Genomic DNA, 18,700 nt, shown 5'->3' on the forward strand with positions numbered 1-18,700 from the left:
GGAGGGCAATGGCGCGATCTCGGCTCACCGCAAACTCCGCCTAATGGATATATATTTTATTTTGTAATCAGACAAAACATTTGTTCAGATTAATAGAGTTTTACTCCTTTTCTGAAGATATAAGATAGCAAGATGACATAATGTATTTCAATCACTCTGACTTTCTTTCTCATTCTTTCAACCACTAACATAATTAGAGGGCATCTCCTCTTCAGTTTCATTACTTCTTTCATATTTCTGACACAAGTTTCCTGGGTCAGGCTGTCTTTGACTAGCCCAACACTTGGAATAAGTTTCACCCCAGAAAACCTCTTATTCTTGGAGCTGCTCGGTCAACTCTTGCTTCCTCCAGGAGGCTGTTGGGGAAGATGCTGAGTGGTTTTGCAATTTGTCTTTCCGACGGTAACATCATTATGCATCCCAAAGTCTCCATCTCCTGTGGATTTACCTGAATACTTGGAAGCTTCATTTTAAAGGCAATATGTTTTCCTCCACCTGTGCTCTCATGGGCAATCCCCATCTTCATTTGATCCAGAGTTTTGACAAGCTGAATTCTCGACCGTCTCCCTTGGATCCTTAGATGGGCTCAGCCATACTTTCTCCATAACACTCCATATGGAGTACCTGTGAATGATTTCCCGTGGACTGCTTACCTTTTATCATAAGCAAGACAATGCATCCATGGGCAGCACATGTTTTTGAGAGTGAAGAGTATTTTGCAGAAACAGATACATGAAGTCTTCCCTTCTCCTCTGCTCCCCAGCCTTTTCCCCTAATTGGATTTTTAAAGCATACAAAATGTTTTTTTTTTTTTTTTAAGGGCAGGCTTCTCAAGCTGCTAAGTGCATGCAAATCACCTGGGCATCTTGTTTAAATGCAGATTCTAATTCAGAAGGTCAAGAATGGGGTCCAAGAATTTGCATTTCTAACAATCTCACAGGCAATGCTAATGCAGCTGATTCCTTTACAGGCCACACTTTGAGTGGCATGGTTCTAAGGAACATGGAATTAGTCCCATGAAAACCTTGTAAGGGTGAGATGAGACTGGCTTAACTGCAAAAAGGAAACTATCTGTGGAAGAGCGAATGAGAATTAAAGATATTTTTGAATGTATGGATACAAATTTCATTCACATTTACATTCTTAAGAAGAAATCAAGTGGTTCACAATTTTATAGAAAGACCTGGCCGTGGATCCCAGAATTATAGGGCCAGAAGAGCATCCAGAGTATCTGTCTAGGGACTTAACAAATACTGGGGACTATAAAAGGTGGGGATGATGGGAGGAAGTAAATGTTGAAAAATTGCCTGTTGGGTACAGTGTTCTCTGCTTGGGTGGTAGGTACACTAGATGGCCAAACCCCACCAGTAGGCAATATATGCATGTAACAAACCTGCATATGTACTCCTGAATCTATAAAAATAAAAATAAACTTGAAAAATTCAGTCATGTGCTGAGCAGGCCATGCTTTTCTGTGGCCTGAGGGAGGGTAATTTGCAATACAGTGAACTGTGAATTATAAGGGGAGGTGGAAAGGGAACGACAGAGAAGCTGCATGTGTAAAATGGCTTCTGGGTTAAAAGCCCAGCTCTGAAGTGGGGAGGGAGGTAGGAGGCTTGCAGGCAGCTGGGAGAACCAGTGGCATGACTCTGAGCAGTGGTCCAGGAGCCAAGGTGAGCTGCTCCAACTTAACCAGCGTCAGGTGTTTTTGTCCTTTGGTACCCAGATGGAAAGCTAAGACGATCCTGACATCAAGGATTTCCAAAAGTAACAATATATTTTTTCCAAAGATGTAAAGGGTTTCATCATCCTACTCACCTCTCTATCCTGCTCCCAGCACATGGAGTGGAATCGTCTTCAGCCTGTTCCTAGCCTATTTTCAGCCTTACTCTTGACTCTGTCCCTAGCCTTTGTCACTCTTCAGCCTGTTTAGCCTATTTCAGCAGTAAAATAGGTTAGGGACAGGTTAGGACAGTAGGCAACACCACCAGATGTCTGATGGCTATCTGAAGTGACATCAGAAAAATACAGGTGTGAGTTCCAGCTTTGTGGGAACTTGGATATATGTCATACATTTTTAAAAAAATTTTTCTTCCTCAAATAAATTTTTAAAATGTAGTCATTGGAATTGATAAATCATTTACATGTTTTGAGCATCAAAAGTATAAAATGGTACAATAAATGTAGAAAGACCTCCATCTTGTTAGTTCCCATCCTCCACTCCCAGCCAGGTGACAATTTTGTGTTTATACAACCTAATACAGATATATGTAATTTATTAATGCCATTTTCTCATGCAAATGAGAACATACTATGTGTATTTTAGTAGCTTGCTCTTTTCGGTTAAAATATATTATGGGGCCGGGTGCGGTGGCTCAAGCCTGTAATCCCAGCACTTTGGGAGGCCGAGGCGGGTGGATCACAAGGTCAAGAGATCGAGACCATCCTGGTCAACACGGTGAAACCCCGTCTCTACTAAAAAAATACAAAAAATTAGCAGGGCATGGTCGTGCGTGCCTGTAATCCCAGCTACTCAGAAGGTTGAGGCAGGAGAATTGCCTGAACCCAGGAGGCGGAGGTTGTGGTGAGCCGAGATCGCGCCATTGCACTCCAGCCTGGGTGACAAGAGCGAAACTCCGTCCCCCCCCCCCAAAATATACATATATATTATGGAGGACTTTCATTATCAATGCATAGCAGCTTCCTTAACAGCTTTCAGTTTAAATTGATAGCTTATCTTCACAGGTACAGAACAAAGGACAGAACTCAAAGTCATCCCTCTGCTCACCTGAGACAACAGCTTTCTTAACAGCTACATAGTGATTCAATATATTCTTGCACATTTAATATAGGTGCAAGAATAGCCTTAGGATACATTTTTGGAAGTAAAATTGCTGGATCCTGGATACTTTCCCAAATCACCTTTCTTGGGGCTTATAAATAAAATAAAATGATCAAGGTGAATCTCAATCATTTTAGGAAGTTTATTTGCCATGGTTAAGGACACACTCAGGAAAGATCATATATCCACAGGAAAAACTGTGGCCCATGTTTTTTCTGAAGAGGATCTGGGGACCTCAATATTTAAAGGGAAAAACTCAGATATTGGAGAAAGCGGGAGAAATTTTAAAAAGAATGTGGGTAGAAAAGAGGCAAGCCATTGCATCCTTTTAAGTCTTTGATCAGCCTTTCCCTGCATACACAATTTACATGTGTGAGGTGGGTAGAGGAATAGTCACTTATGCCTTCCTCTAGCTCAGTGAATCTGCATTTTTACATAATATAAACATAGGACAATGGAAGCAATCAGATATGCATCTGTCTCAGATGAGCAGAGGTATGACTTTGAGTTCTGTCCTGTACCTGTGAAGACAAGCTATCAACTTACATTGCCAGGGTGAAATTCAACAGAACTGTTTTGCAGTAAAGATCTTAGAGCCCACAAGATTTTGGGCAAATTGTGGGAAAGGTACGTAACTTTTGAAAAAGACTTCATAACTATTTTATTTAGGAACAAAATGGAAGGCAGGTTTGTGCAACCCAGTTCTTAGCTTGACTTTTCCCTTTGGCTTAGCGTGTTTGGGGTCCCAAGATTTGTTTCCCTTTCACAGACTTAATACCAGTTTGCTCTCTGGCCAGTAATGTCTAAGAGTCAAAGTTTCTTTACAGCCAAACGATGTATGCTATCTAATATTTTGAATAATTGCCAGTCAGATAAGTAAAAAAAGTTATCTCATTTTAAAACCTTTTTCTTCAAGCCTAACACACACATGTAAAAGTGCACAAATCACAAGTGTGTAGTAAATGAATTTTCAAAGTGAACACACATGGGACTGGCACACATATATTTAAAAAAACAGTACCCAGAAGACCCTGTATGACCCGTTCAGTCGTATTCCTCTTCCAAGTGTCAATAAAAGGAGTCAAACTATGTAAAATATTTGAAGAGATTTATTTTGTGCCAAATATGAGTGACCAAGGTCTGTGACACAGACCTCAGGAGGTCCTGAGAGCATATGCCCAAGGTGGTCATACCACAGCCTAGTTTTTTTGTGTTTTTTGTTTTGTTTTGTTTTGACATGGTCTCTTTCTGTCACCAGGCAGAAGTGCAATGGCGTGTTCTCAGCTCACCGCAACCTCTGCCTCCCAGGTTCAAGTGACTGTCCTGCCTCAGCCTCTTGAGTGGCTGGGACTACAGGCACGCGCCACCACACCCAGCTAATTTTTGTATTTTTAGTAGAGATGGGTTTTGCCATGTTGGCCAGGATGGTCTCAATCTCTGGACCTCATGATCCACCCGCCTTAGCCTCCCAAAGTGGCCACAGCCTAGTTTTATACATTTTAGGGAGACATGAGACATCAATCAAACACATGCAAGATTTACATTGATTTGATCTGGAACAGTGGGACAACTTGAAGCATGTGCTTCCAGGTCATGGGTAGATTTAAATATTTTCTGACTGGCAACTCGTTGAAAGAGTTATTATCAATAGAGAGAAATGTCTAGGTGACAGTAAGGGGTTGTGGACACCAAGCTTTTATCACTCAGATGAAGCCTCCAAGTAGCAAGCTTCAGAGACAACAGATTGTAAATGCTGCTTGGCTTTTTCTGAATTCCAAAAGGGAGGAGGGCATATGAGGCATGTCCAGCCCCTGCTTCCATTATGGCTGTATTAGTCCATTTTCACACTGCTGTTAAAGACGTACTTGAAACTGGGCAATTTACCAAAGAAAGAGGTTTATTGGACTTATAGTTTCACATGGCTGGGGAGGCCTCACAACCATGATGGAAGGCAAAGAAGTAACATCTTATGTGGATAGCAGCAGGCAAAAAAAGTTTGTGCAAGGAAACTTCTCTTTTGAAAGCCATTAGATCTCGTGAGACTTATTCATGATCATGACAACAGCACAGGAAAGACATGCCCCCTATGATTTAATTACCTCCTACTGGGTCCCTCCCTCAACACATAGGAATTCAAGATGAGATTTGGGTGGGGACACAGCCAAACCGTATCAATGACCTGAACAGAACAAGTTTTTCAGGTTAGCTTCGGAGTGCCCTTGGCTAAGAGGAAGGATCCATTCAGATGGTTGGGCAGTCTTAGAATTTTATTTTTGCTTTACAAAAGTAACCTCTCTCCTATAGATTAATTTGACTGTTCTTGAGCTTCATATAAATGAAACTACATTGTGTGTGCTCTTGTGAGTCTGTCATCTTATGCTGAAAAATAGCTTTTTGAGATTCAACTATATTGTTGGAAATAGTCCTTGAAGACAAACCTACCATTCAGCTTTCCAGCTGCTAAGCTCAGAATCTACAGATGGAGAATCTAATGTTGCACATCAATGTTAGGTTCTGAGAGTCCTTTGAAATGCCTGTTTCATTTGTGCTGAAGCCTCTGGTAATTGCTTCATTTTTGCATGTGAATGCCATTTCCCCGGTTAAGAACTTGTCAGTCTGAAATACTTTCTTGGAATTTGACACAGGAGACCGGGAACAGGAAAAAGGCTAACTGGCTTTTGGAGTTTATATGGAGTTGGAGGCACATCCAGAAATAGAATTTAGTGGCTGGTGTACTTTAAGCATTACAAGCCTGAAAACTCTACTGATGGACTGAGCAATTGCTGCTTTGAAGACCTCCCCTCTAACTACTACTCATAAATAAGCAGTTGAAGACTGCCCTGCCTGCATGCACCAAAAGAACGCAGTAGAGTATTTGCATGTGATTGCTTTCACAAAATGTGCTTAAGAAAACAGATTCTCCATTCTAAGGAACCCCAGACTCTACCATTCGAAAGTGACTACATCCTCTCATTTTCACTGGTTGCTTTTTATCTGAATATCCTATTTCATTCCTTGTGATTTGTCACTTCCTAACATTTCTACAGATTTCTGGGGAACTTCATTTCTTCTGACAAATCCACAGGGCATTCTAATTCCAAACATTGTTTAGTTTCTCTCTTATTGGCTAGCTTTATATTGGAAACCACTCTCATTTCCATCTCACCTTGTGAGATGGAAAAGTACACCAGCCACCAAATTCTATTTCTGGATATGCCTCCAACTCCATGTAAATTACAAAAGCCAGTCAGCCCTTTTCCTGCTCCCGGTCTCCTATGTCAGATTCCAAGGAAATGTTTCAGACTGACAAGTTCTTAAGGAGGGAAATAGCATTCACATGTAAAAAGGAAGTACCAGTGAGTGAGATGAAATGTCATTTCATACCTTTACATGCTATTTTTATTTCATTTTTGTAAATTATTTGTTGTATCCTGTGCCCACTTTTCTATTGCTTTACTATCTTTTAAAAAATATTTGAAGTTTTAGTACCTATTTCCATTTATTTATATTTTTGTGGTCCTTTTTTTTCCTACTCTTTCCAGTGTCTCTTTTTACATTAAGGAAATTAGCTCTTCATCCATGATGTGCCTTTTGCATATTTTTCTAAATTTTCATTTGTGTTTTAACTTTACTTTTAGTGTTCTTTGCCATAATAAACTTTTGAAATTTTATGTCTTCACTTTATCAATATTTTCCTTAGGAGTTTCTGGATTAGAGTAATCCAGAAGGGCCATTCCCAAAATAAGTTTATAAAATACAGTGCAATGTGTTCACATACTTTTTGTGAGTTAGCTTATTGCATTTCATTTTAGATGCATTTGGAATTCATTCTGGGTTATCATATGAGATATGGAACCAAATTACTTTTTTCCCCAAGTACATCGTTCCCATTCATTCTATTTATTAAGTGGGTCATTTTTTCCCCACACTAATTTGGGTGAAATCTTGTTATGCATTAAAGTCTCCTATATTAGAATGTATTTCTAGATTTTCAAAATTCTATTCTATTGGTCTATTCATGCATCAGTAATACTCTGTTTTAATTATAAAATTTCAGTACAAATTTTAATATCTGAAAGATACTGTCATTACTTTTTATTTTTAGAATTTTCCTATTTGTACTAATTTTGGCATACAAACTTTTGGATTGACCTGTCTAGTTTGAAAATGCAGCAAACAAAAATCCCAACCATTAAAGGGTATTCTTGTCTTATTCCTGACTTCAGTAGGAAAGCTTCTAATGCTGTCCCCTTAAAAAATGATGCAAAGAGGGTGAATGAATAATTTTAGAATCATTTTTCAAAAGCATTCATTGATTATTTCTTTTATAAGTGAAGTTAAATTTTGTTAAATGCTTTTTAGTTGTTGCAGGAAACTTTGTGGGGTATGTGTGTGTATACGTATGATTTCCCTCAGATCAATAAATGTCATGAATTTAATTAATTGACCTCTTCATATTGAAACATTCTTAAAATCTTGAAATAAATCCCATGTGGACACACTATATTCTTTTATGGTGCTACTGAGTTCTCTCTGCTAATATTTTCTTTTAGATTATTTTTAAAATTCATTGATTTTGCTTATCAATTTTGATATCGGAATTATGCTTGCTTCATAACACAAATTTTAAACTTTTACTTATTTTTCGATGTTCTAGAATGTTTTAAATAAATGATCTGTCTTTTATAGACTTGGCTGATTTCCTGTGGTACCATCTGGATGTAAAACTTTTTTCATAATTATCATATTCTATGAAAGTTACTCTGTTGAGATTTTCTGTCTCTTCTGAGGTCAATTTTGCTAAACATATTTTTCTAAAGTTAGTCCATTTATCCAGGTTTTAACTTATGGCATAAAGTTGAACAAAGTTGTATCTTGTCGTATCTTAGGATTTTTCTTTTATATCCTAGTTTATGTGGCTAATATGCTCTTCTCTTATTTTGTATAATTGTACTTTCTTCTTGTTTAGATTATCTTGTTGACTTATTTTTTATTAGTTTTATACAGTTTTAGGTTTTGAAAATTTTTATTAATTTTAGTATTTTTCTGTTTTCAAATTTTGCCATTCCTTTTATCTTTATTAATTTTCCTTTCTGTTTTTTATTTGGTTTACATTTTCTCTTTCTTTTTAAAATTTTTGGCCAAATCATTTCATTCTTTTCTGCTGACATTATTTAAGACTGTGAACTTTGAGCAGGTTTATTTAGCAGTATCTAATTATTCTAACAAGTGGTATTTGAATTAGAAAACATTTTAGCTGGCATTTTCTTTTTAATCTATTGAGTTGTTTCTGTGATTTTTTTTTTTTAGTTCTTTCTCAACCTTGTGATGTTTCTGTAATTTACAGGAGAAAAAGAATTTTGGTTTTATAAACACGCTGTTAATTTTTAGTTTTATTGCACTATGATCAGAGATATTATCTGTACTATATGACATTTTAGAATATGTCAATGTGTTCTTTATTGTCTCCATTTTTAAGGTCAATTTTTAAGACTGGACTGCGGGCACCAGAAAACAAGCTTTATCTCTGTTTTTGGAGTACATAATTTTAAATATAACAAATTAATTATATTATTTAGTTTCTTGTTTGCTTGTTTTCCTTGATCATCATTGGGAAAGTTGAATTAAAGTTCAAACTACCTGTACAATTCATTTCCTCTTTATGTCTTTTGAAGTCTTTTAAATTAATAAATGCTGAATCTATGTTATTTGGATGGCGTGTGTTCATAATCATAATTGCATCATTGCAAAATGCTCATTTTAGCATAATAAAGTGCCCTTCTTTTTCTTAATTTTGTGACATAAATTCCACCTTCTCCAATATTAATATTATGACAACTTTTTTGGTATATATATCTGGTTTACATTTCCTGTCCATTTGCTTATGTTTGAATATATTTTTTTAAATGTTGAAATAGTTACAGATTCATAGAAAGATATGCAGAAATGTACAAGTGAGTCAATGAACATTACACACAGCCTTCTCCAATGATAACATCTCACATTAAGTGTAGTATAATATAAAACCAGGAACAATCCACAGAGCTTACTCAGATTTTGTCAATTATATGTGCATTCATTACTGTGAGCATGCATATAAGTTTACCTCATTTTATCATGTGTATAGTTTTATGTATGGACCATCACAATGAAGATAAAAATTACACAAGCACCATAAAGCTTCTTCGTACTCCTTTTTATTCCCCCCATATTCACACTATCTTTAACCTCTGATAGCTAACTAATCTGTTCTCCACCTCTATAATTTTGTTTTGAGGATGTTATTATTAAAATAATACAGTATGTAAATTTAAGATTAGCTATCTTCACTCACTTGAGGTTTATACAAGTTGTTGAATGTAAAAGGAGTTTGTTCCCTTTTATTGCTAACTTGTATTTCATGATGTGAATGTCCCATTTTGTTTAACCATTCACAAACTGAAGAACATGTGGGCAGTTTCCAGATTTCAGCTGTTATGAATAAAGTTGCTAGTATGGTTTAAATGTGCCCTTCAAAGTTCGTGTGTTGGTAACTTCATCCCCAATGCAATGGTATGAGAGTGGGAGCTTTAAGAGGTGATTATCATGAGTGTGAGTATCTTATCTTGAGAGTGAACTTCTTATAAAAACAAGTTTAGTCCCATCTTGCACTTTCTCTCTCTCTCTTTTCATGCATATGAGTGAACACAGGAGAGTGTTCTTTTGCCTTTTCACTTTCCTCCATGGAATGATGCTCCAAGAAGCCCCTCCCAGATGCCAGCTCCTCAGTGTTAGATTTCCCAGCCTCCAGAACCAAGAGAAATAAATTTCTGTTCATTATAAATTACCCAGTCTGTGAGATTCTGTTACAGCAGCACAAGATAAACCGAGACAGAAAATTGGCATAGGTAGGTGGGGCTATTGCTATAATAAATACCTGAAAATATGAAAGTGGTTTTGGAATCGAGTAATGGGTAGAAGCTGGAAGAATTTTTTTTTCTTTTTTTTTATTTATTTATTTATTATTTTTTTTAAGACGGGGTTTCACCATGTTGGTCAGGCTGGTCTTGAACTCCCGATCTCAGGTGATCCGCCCGCCTTGGCCTCAAAGTACTTGGATTACAGGCGTGAGCCACTACGCCCGGCCGAAGCAGGAAGAATTTTGAGGAGCAGGCTATAAAATTCCTAGATTGCCATAAATGGAGCATTAAGGATGATTCTAGTGAGGACTCAGGAGAACAACAGATGTAAGGAGAGCATATAGCTTCTTAGGTATTGCTGGTTCATTCTTGTTCATGACCAGAATGTTGGTAGGCAAATGGACAGTAAAGGCCATTGGATGAATTCTTCAATGAAAATGAGGGACAAGATATTGGAAACTGGACCAAAACCATCCATGTTACAAAGCAGAAAAGAACTTGGCTCAATTGTATCCATGCTTGAGGGCTCTTTGGAAGGCAGAACTTAAGAGCAATGAACTGGAATATCAGCTGAAAGAAATTTCTAAACAAAATATTGAAGGAGCTGCATGGCTTAACTGCTTACAATAAAATGAGAAAGGAGAGCAATGACTTAAAGATGGAATTTATAATGTAAAGGAAAACAGAATGTAAAGTTTGCAGCCTAGCCATACAAAGAACAAAAAAAGAATGTGGCCAAGCAACTCTTTGATAAAGGAATTAGTATAAATAGAATGAATACAAGGTAATTTTGTACCTTAGTAATATGTACAAAGGAATATGTACTTTATGTACTAGTAAAAAATGTTAAACCACTTCAAGTGAAGTACAGAAACTTCGCTCTCTCCAAATTTTTTTGTTGTGGCAAAATACAGATAACATAAAATTTACCATTATTATCACTTAGTGCATTCACAATATTGTGCAATCATTACCACAACCTAGTTTTCGCACACTTTCATCACCCCCAAAGGAAACTTTGTAGCCATTAAGCAGTCACTCTTCACTCTTCCACTTCCTAGTCCCTGGAAATCACTAATCTACTTTCTGTCTCTATGGATTTGCCTATGCTAGATGTCTCTATAAATGGAATCATATAATTTTATGTCTATTATAGTATAATGTTTTCAAGGTTTATTCATGAGTGAGCTGTCTCAGCACTGCCTTCTTTTTTATGGCTGAATCATATTCTAGTTCAACTGCTTTGTGAAAGAGAAGCTTTAATTGCTGAGTCATTGTATATTGTGTCCATTTAGGGATGGAACTATGACGAAGTGAATGAGTCAAGTGAGGCACAGACTTATTTCCAGCCCTAAATGTAAAGGGTGCCAAAAAGCTCAGTATCCGTGATAAATAACAGCTCAATTCAACTAAAAATATTAATGTAAAAGACGCATGCTGAACAAAATATCACAATTTTAAATAAAGACAGGATCAATATACTGATGTCTCATTTAGATTTTGGCTCTAGTATGGCTTGGCACATCACTTTTACTGGGGCTACTTTTATTGAAAATATTGGAATTTTGTTCATCATGCATTTTTACATTAATTTTGATTTTTAAAAAATATGATCTTAGGAAGAGTATTTATCTGGATTGCTGAGTTTTTTGGTGCCACCTTAAATTTGGCATGAGGGGAGGCTGTCTCACTTGCCTTGCCTTAATCCTGGTCCCTTGACTATTTGTTACTGCAAACTAGCTTGCCTTATATATGTAAATAAAACAAAATAGGATAGCAGAAGGAAGAAACAAAGAACAAGATAGAATGATTTCTGAAAAGAAATTAAACTGAATTAAAAATTTAGTGAAAGTCCTGAAAAATAAAGCCCAATCCTCAAGAAAATATAACTAAAAACAATGATATCAAAATATGAAAGAAAATATTTTTTAAAAAAATTAGGGAAATACATTAGAAAATCTAACATCAGACTATTAGGAATTCTAGAAGAACACAATCAAAAACCCAATGAAGCAGAAGTATTTATTAATTAAATAAATAAATCACATAAAAAAGTTTATAAGACCTCAAAGATACATTCCCCTCCTAGAAAGGCCCAACAAATATCTATGTTAATAAATAATATAAGATTCAAACTTAGTGATATCATTGTGAAACTTCAGAACACCAAGGATAAAAATATAGCAAGGCAGAAACAAATTACATACAAAGGAATGAATATCAGAAGGTCATCAGGTTACTGAAAGGACACGTTAGGAACAACCAGGGCATCGCTTGTTGGCCCTCCAAGATACTCTGCCCCATGCTGGCTACATGCTATGCCTCATTGTGAATGAATGAATGATGTCTGAAAATAAAAATACAATAAAGTTAAATGACACCTGTGGATAAGGTTACAGGAATAAATCTGAACCAGGTAGCCTTCAACTAAAATTGCAATTGAGAGTCTGAAATACTCAGATAAGGTAGGTGGTAAGTCCTATCCTTAGAATGCTGTGTGAACAGGACTCTCCCTTTTTCCATGTGGTTTCTTTCACGATTATACAAAGTATAAGCTCTAGAAGAGCTGGGACCTGGTCTATGTGTTCACTAAGGTATACGTAGCAATGATTACATGGCATCAATTAGTCCTTTGTAAAACTTATTAAATGAATATATGAATGAGCATTTTATCTGTAAGGCTCATCCCTCATTGTCCTATGAGGAAGGCAGACACCATGTAAACAAATTGTTCATAAGTAAGCTGGAAGTCAGGAGAATCCTGGCATGGCATGAATCAGAACTGGCAAAGATCACAGAGGGATCCAATCTTTTCAAGTGCATATTGAGAATTTGGATGTTTCTCTTTGGTCCAATTCATGGTACACATTTGGTTTTAATTAATAACAAATACTTTAATAAAGCATTTGGGAGCACAGAACAATTTAACAAGCCCCCAAAATGCTTGCTCTCAGGCCTCATTTCTAGCCCAAGTCCCTTTATTAGTTTCAGGTTTACTTGTATGTCTTCCAACAGCTTAAAATAGCTGTTTCCGGGAAAAGTCAACACATCTATCTTCAGGGTATGAAGAAAATATATTTTTGGCATTTCTATAGTTTCTGTTTCATTTTGGTGAGTTTCTGGAATATATTTTTAACTGCTTATTTCTAATTCCTGTAATGAACTGAATCTCTCCTTTCATATGCATGTGCCCAATACAGCCTTATGAACCCTGGAAGGTCTCAACTAAATGCTTTTTAATTAATATTGCCATTAACATTCCTGGTTTCATTTGGAGTAAGAAGTGTCTTCCTGTCTTTAGCAGACGCCTTGAGGTACTTGACAGCACACTGTCGTGAAAAATGTTAACAGACATACCAAGTAAAGTGAAGAATCCTTCCTTTCACCTAAAGAGACGTCCCAATTTTTAAACTACTCCCAGATCTATCCCTTCCCTGTCCCCAGGAAGAGGCAGCACAGCAAAACTATGTTGTGTTGCTGCTTTAAGTCTTATTAGTCTAATTTTTCATTATTTTTTAACCTTTTCCTCTGGTAAATGTAGCAAATAAGTGCATGTGTTTCACTGCAGTGACTGAGGCAGTTTTGCATTAGAAACAGGCCAGGAAAAGTTTTTTAGCGGACTGCTCTGGCAAATTGGGCTTAGCACAGGATTTGACTTCAAAAGGCAAGATTAATGGTAAAGTGGGAAAAAATGATTTCCGTATTATTAAAAAGAAAGTGGTATATTTTATGTAGACCAGAACCATCATTCTCATGCAAAAAATGTTCCTCTCTCCTGCTCTGTTTCTGCATTCTGTGAAGAAAAGGTGGAAGAGAGCAGAGACCAATCACATCCTTAAAGTTCTCTTAGCCTAGGAAGACTTTCGGGCAATACTACTTTTTTTTTTTTTGCTTTTATTATTATTTTTAATTGATACATAATAATCATGCATTTTTATGGGGTACAGTATAGTATTTTGATACATGTATACAATGTGTAATGATCAAATAGGGTAATTTGCATATTCATATCTCAAACATTTCTCATTTCTTTGTGTTGTGAACATGCACAAGCTGTTCTTCTAGCTATCTGAAAATATACAATAAATTGTTGTTAATTATAGTCATCCTACAGTGCTATAGAACACTAGAACTCTGGAACAGAATAGAGAACCCAGAAATAAATCCACATATTTATAGCCAACCGATTTTAAACAAAGACGCCAAGAACATTCATTGGGGAAAGAAAAGTCTTTGCAATAAATGGTGCCGGAAAAACTGGATATTCATATGCAGAAGAATGAAACTAGATTGCTATCTCTCACCATGCACAAAAATCAACTAAAAATGGATTAAAGACTTAAATGTAAGACTCAAAACTATGAAACTATCAGAAGAAAACACTGGAGAAATGCTTCAAGACATTGGTCTGGGCAAAGATGTTATGGAGAAGACTTCAAAAACACAGACAACCTGGGCCAGGCGCGGTGGCTCACGCCTATAATCCCAGCACTTTGGGAGGCTGAGGTGGGTGGATCACGAGGTCAAGAGATCGAGACCATCCTGGCCAACATGGTGAAACCCTGTCTCTACTAAAAATACAAAGAAATTAGCTGGGCATCGTGGCGCACGCCTGTAGTCCCAGCTACGCGGGAGGCTGAGGCAGGAGAATTGCTTGAGCCTGGGAGGCAGAGGTTGCAGTGAGCCGAGGTCGCGTCACTGCACTGCAGCCTGGCGCTTGGTGAGGGAGTGAGACTCTGTCTCAAAAACAAACAAACAAACAAAAAACACAGACAACTTAAGCAAAAATAGACAAATGGGGTTATAAAAAACTAAAAAGCTTCTGCACAGCAAAGGAAACAATCAATAGAGTGAGGAGACAACCAGCAGAATGTGATAAAATATTTGCAAACTGTTTATCTGACAAGGAATTCATGTCCAGAATATACATGGAACTCAAATAAAACAAATAATAATCCTAAAAAAATGTGGGCAAAGAATCTGAAAAGCATCTCTCAAAAGAAGACATAGAAATGGCCAGCAGGTATGTGAAAAAAATGCTCGACATTATTAATCATCAGGCTGATGCAAATCAAAACCACATTGCAATGTCAACTCACCTCAGTTAGAATGGCTATTACAAAAAGACAAAACATAGCAAGTACAAGAGAGGATGTGGAGTAAGGGGAACTCTTATGTTCTGTTAGTTGGAGTGTAAACTAGTACAGCCATTATGGAAAACAGTATGAAGGTTCCTCAAAGAACTAAAAATAGAACTACTACGTGTTCCAACAATCTCACCCCGGTATATACCTAAAAGAAGGGAACTCGATATATTAGAGAGATATCTGCACTTCTGAGTTTATTTGCAGCACTATTCACAATAGCCAAGATATGGAATCAACCTAAGTGTCCAACAACAGATGAATGGATAAAGAAAATGTGGTACATATACACACACACACATATATACACACGCCATGGAATACGTACACCATGGAATACTATTCATCCATTAAAAAGAAAGCTGTTAGTATTGGAAGTTCTAGTCAGAGCAATTAAGCAAGAAAAAGAAATAAAGGGTATTCAGTTAGGAAAAGAGGAAATCAAATTGTCTCTATTTGCAGGTGATATGATTGTGTATTTAGAGGACCTCATCATCTTAGCCCAAAATCTCCTTAAGATGATAAGCAACTTCAGCAAAGTCTCAGGATACAAAATCAATGTGCAAAAATCACAGGCATTCCTATACACCAATAACAGACTAACAGAGAGCGAAATCATGAGCGAACTCCCATTCACGATTGCTACAAAGAGAATAAAATACCTAGGAATACAACTAACAAAGGACATGAAGGACCTCTTCAAGGAGAACTACTCAGGGAAATAAGTGAGGGAAATAAGTGAGGACACAAACAGGTGGAAAAACATTCCATGCTCATGGTTAGAAAGAATCAATATCGTGAAAATGGCCATAGTGCCCAAAGCAATTTATAGATTCAATGTTATCCCCATCAAACTACCATTGACCTTCTTCCCAGAACGGGTAAAAAACACCTCAAACTTCATATGGAACCAAAGAAAGGCCCACAGAACCAAGATAATCCTAAACAAAAAGAACAAAGCTGGAGGCATCACGCTACCTGACTTCAAACTATACTACAAGGTTACTGTAATCAAAAAGGCATGGTACTGGTATCAAAACAGAGATACAAACCAATGGAACAGTGCAGAGGCCTTGGAAGTAATGCCACAACTATAACCATCTGATCCTTGACAAATCTGACAAAAACAAGCAATGGGGAAAGGATTCTCTGTTTAATAAATGGTGTTAGGAAAACTGGCTAGCCATGTGCAGAAAGCTGAAACTGGACCCCTTCCTTACATGTTATACAAAAGTTAACTCAAGATGGATTAAAGATTTAAACATAAAACCTAACACCATAAAAACCCTAGGAGAAAACCTAGGCAATACCGTTCAAAACATAGGCATAGGCAAGGGCTTCATGACTAAAACACAAAAAGCAATGCAACAAAAGCCGAAATAGACAAATGGATAATTAAACTTAAGAGCTTCTGCACAGCAAAAGAAGCAATCATTAGAGTGAACTGGCAACCAACAGAATGGGGAAAAGCTTTTGTAAGCTACCACCCATCTGACAAAGGGCTAATATCCAGAATCTACAAAGAACTAAAAAATACATACAAAAAAAAAAACCCATCAAAAAGTGGGTGAAAGATATAAACAGACACTTCTCAAAAGAAGACATTTGTGTGGCCAAGAAACATATGAAAAAATGCTCATCATCAGAGAAATACAAATCAAAACCACATTGAGACACCGTCTCATGCCAGTTAGAATGATGATCATTAAAAAATCTGGAGACAACAGATACTGGAGAGGATGTGGAGAAACAGAAATGCTTTTATACTGTTGGTGGGAGTGTAAATGAGTTCAACCATTGTGGAAGACAGTGTGGTTATTCCTCAAGGATCTAGAACTAGAAATACCATTTGACCCAGCAATCTCATTACTGGGTATATACCCAAAGGATTATAAATTGATCTATTATAAAGACACATGCACACATATATTCATTGTGGCACTGTTTACAATAGAAAAGACTGGGAACCAACCCAAATGCCCATCAAAGATATACTGGATAAAGAAAATGTGGCACATATACACCATGGAATACTATGCAGCCATAAAAAATGATGAGTTTTTTTCCTTTGTAGGGATATGGATGAATCTGGAAACCATCATTCTCAGCAAACTGATACAGCAACAGAAAACCAAACACCACATGTTCTCACTCATAAGTGGGTGTTGAACAGTGAGAACACATGGACACAGGGAGGGGAACATCACACACTGGGGTCTTTTGGGGGCTAGGGGAGGGATAGCAGTGGGTGGGGAGACTAGGGAGGGATAACATTAGGAGAAATACCGAATGTAGGCAATGGGTGGTTGGAGGCAGCAAACCACCATGGCATGTGTATACCTATGTAACAATCCTGCAAGATCTGCACATGTACCCCAGAACATAAAGTAAAATTTAAAAAATTAAATTAAAAAAAGAAGGCTGTCATTTGTAGCCACATGGGTAAGTCTGGAGGACACTATGTTAAGTGACATAGGCCAGGTGCACAAAGGCAAATACTCATAATCTCACCTAAATGTGGAAACTAAAAAAGTCGATCTCATAGTAGAGTGCAGGGTAGTGATTACGAGGCCGGGAAGGGTGGAGGTGGGAGAAAGGACAGCTGGAAGTTGGCTAACAGCCAGTGCTACTTTATGTGAGATCTGTGGATCAGCTGTCAGTCCTCACAGTGGTGGTTACTGTTCATGAGACAAAGAACTTGCAAGGGAATGTAAATCTATTATTACATCACTAAATACACATTTTGACTCAGCTGAAATCCGCAACAAAACTTTCTTGATGAAGGAAGCAGTGTGTTGATTCACATTCTGGTGCAAGCTTCTTACCCCAGTTGAACTGACAGTTTGGATAACACTAGTGTAGTCCATAGTAGAAGGAAAGCTGCTGAACTGACTCCTGAAGAAGCCACTGGCTAGTTTTAGTTGCCAGCAATAGCAACACACTTAGCGGTCAAGAAGAGTTTATGTCAGGCGTGCCAACATGGGACCCCTAGGAAACCCAAGAGGAGGTTTAAGTCTCAGAAACTAGATCCAGAGGCCAGGTCAAGATCCAAAGGACCCTGGCGAAGGCAGCAGCCGAAATGTGTGGACTTACATCATGCTGGGTTTTCTTCTAATTTGGTCTTCAGGTCTCTCTTTTGAGAATGGCCATAATCCAAGATAGCCACTCTCTAGGAGAGCCCCGGCCGGGACAGAAGTTGGGTTCAGACGTGTTGGTCACGTGAGAAAGAGGAGGCAGCGCAGTGAAACACCTGGAGAAACAGAAGGAGTTTTTTTTTTTTTTTTAATTACTTACAGATTACAGAGAGAAGAGGGCTGCACACCTTGCAGGGCCAAGGGCAGGGAAGAGCCGGGGGTGGGATATACACTCTAAACCAGCAGGTGGGGACTGAGAGAGAGAGTGAGGGACCTGAGAGTGAGCACCTTTACTGGGGTCCCGGGCATGACTCAAGCAGGTTTCCCATGGGGAGTCCTAAGGAGTTCTCGGTGGTGGAAGATTAGAGGCCGCAGGCCCCAGCTCCTGTGGAGACATGCTGTGACTAAGAGGGGGGTCACAATGGCATGTCTATGCAGTCCATGGGAAACATGGGGGTCAGTGGGGTGTCAGGTATGTTGTATCTAGCTGTCCCCTACAAGGGTGGTCATGAGGAGATGGTTACATAAAGCAGGTATCCGGCCACCTTGAGGAACAGGGAGGAGGTGGAGAATTGGAACCTGCGTCAAGGGTGACTGAGCCCTGCTTCTGGTATGAGAAAGTCCAACTTAAAATGAATCCTGAGGCAACATAAAATTATAAGAATTCACTACACATACTTA

This window comes from Cebus imitator, unplaced genomic scaffold, assembly GCF_001604975.1.
Source record: "Cebus imitator isolate Cc_AM_T3 unplaced genomic scaffold, Cebus_imitator-1.0 Scaffold394, whole genome shotgun sequence".
In the NCBI taxonomy this organism is placed as follows: Eukaryota; Metazoa; Chordata; class Mammalia; order Primates; family Cebidae; genus Cebus; species Cebus imitator.